Consider the following 2,292-nt stretch of genomic DNA (forward strand, 5'->3'; position numbering starts at 1 on the left):
GATAGATAGATAGATAGATAGATAGATAGATAGATAGATAGATAGATGATAGATAAAATCATGGGTTTTAAATAAATTGTGATTTAAAAATTCACCAAAAAACCCAGAAGATTAAACATTGATATTAAGAAACAACAATTACTATACTTTATTATGCACATCAACACAAAATGTTATTTTCTATGTGTTACTAACAAACAAACAGTAGAGTGAATGTAATTTAAGAGTAGTGTTCAGGTAAACTGAGTGTAAGTTGGTATGAGACGACACATACAGGTCCCAGATATATTTTTCAAGCAGCTAAAAACTCATCTTTAAATGTCATGACATTTTTAGACTGGTTTTTGTTCAACAAACAAGTTTTAAAGCTATAATTTTTTAATGTACTCAAAAATTGACATAATTTAAAAAAATTAACAATCTTTTTACACATTTTAATGTCACGAAAAATAACAATACTGAATGATGCAGTTTTGTTTATGAGTCTGTCACATTCAGCTGCTCAGCAGTTCACGGTCATCACCAGTCACAGCTGACACAGTTAATTTCACCTGTTGTTGGTTGTTTTTATTTTGGGATTGTGTTAAACTATGGTATAAGTCAGTTACTATGTCTGCCATGTTTTTTGAACCATTGTTAAGGCAAGCAGACAAAGCCATTTGTCACAAGTTAATTATGTTTTAAATGTCTCAGGGCATCTATAACTTTGAGCTGTGTTTGAAGTAAATTTAGAAAAAAATTTGAAGTAAGAATATTCTGATGCATGCTCAATAATCCAGGTAGAAAAATCTAAAAAAGTTAAATCTGGTCCTCTGGACATTCAAAAAACAAAACAAAGCAAAACAAAAAAAATGTAGAAACGTTTCGTCTTCCATCCGAGAGACTTCCTCAGTCTGAGGTGCTGTATTCAGCTCAGTCTCTTAAATAGCACATTCTCAGAGTGGATCAACCAGTTTGCTGCTGACAACCAAAACCAGCTGCTCACATGGTCAAGAAGGACCATCAGCCTAACAATGGATCATTAGCACACTGATGGCTGTTTACTATTCACAGGAGGCTGAGTGATACTAGCAATTACAGCATTGTAAGAGGGGGACAGTTGAACCCGGAGGCCTCCACCCGTTTAACGATGGACGATTTCTTTTCACAAAGATGGCCTCCTTTACTCCTCTCTCAAACCATCGTTCCTCTCTATCCAGGATGTGAACATCTTCATCCCTGAAAGAGTGACCGCTGGCCTGGAGATGAGTGTAGACTTCAGAGTCCTGGCCTGATGTTGTTGCTCTTCTGTGCTGGGCCATCCTTTTGGCCAGTGGCTGTTTAGTTTCCCCGATGTAAGACTGATCACAGCCCTCCTGACACTGAACAGCATACACAATATTACTCTGTGCCGGGGGACTGGATCTTTGGGATGAACCAGTCTTTGCCGTAATGTATTTTGGGGTTTAAAAGCCACTGGGACGTTATGTTTAGAAAATAAACGTCTCAGTTTCTCTTAAACTCCCTCAACATACGGAATGACCACTGGTCTGGGTCGGGGTTCCTCCTTTTCACCTGATGGCTGACTGGAGTCCTGTTTGGGTTTCTTCTCTGCTTTCAGGAAAGCCCAGTTAGGATATCCACATTGCTCTAGAGCCTGTTTTGTGTGGGATTTCTCCTTCTGCCTGGCTCCTGAGTTAGTGGGGACGCTGTCTGCTCTGTGATGCAGAGTCCTGATGACTCCTAACTTGTGCTCCAAAGGGTGATGGGAGTCAAACTGCAAATACTGGTCTGTGTGGGTGGGTTTGCGGGACACCTCAGTTTGCAAATGTCCTCTATCAGAGACTGAGACCTCACAGTCCAAGAAAGCCAACCTGCCATTTTTTACATCTTCTCGTGTGAACATGATGTATTTATCCACAGAGTTGATGTGGTCAGTAAAATGTTGGACTCCCTGGGATTTAATTTTAACCCAGGTGTCATCAACATACCTGAACCAATGACTTGGTGGTGTCCCTGAAAAGGATGTCAAGGCTCTCTTTTCTTCCTCCTCCATGTACAGGTTGGCAACAATAGGAGAAACTGGAGACCCCATAGCACACCCATGTTTCTGCCTATAATATTGCTCCCCATGTGTGAAGTAGGTTGACTGCAGGCACAGTTTCAAGAGTTGACACAGTTGTTCTGCGGAAAGAGTGGTACTGCTGCTCAGAGTGGTGTCTGATTTTAATCTTAAACTGACCACCTCTACTGCATCATCAGCAGTAATGCACGTAAAGAGTGATGTGACATCAAAAGAGACCATTGTTTCAT

General features: G+C 40.4%; 1 protein-coding gene across 1 annotated transcript in view; it reads right to left on the reverse strand.

Annotated features, from left to right (window-relative positions):
• Positions 1-2,292, reverse strand: part of LOC119418762 (gamma-aminobutyric acid receptor subunit rho-1) — a 68,367-nt gene that overhangs the window by 524 nt on the left and 65,551 nt on the right. The window lies entirely within an intron of this gene.

The sequence above is a fragment of the Nematolebias whitei genome, chromosome 12 (assembly GCF_014905685.2).
Source record: "Nematolebias whitei isolate Nwh7 chromosome 12, NemWhi1, whole genome shotgun sequence".
Classification (NCBI taxonomy): domain Eukaryota; kingdom Metazoa; phylum Chordata; class Actinopteri; order Cyprinodontiformes; family Rivulidae; genus Nematolebias; species Nematolebias whitei.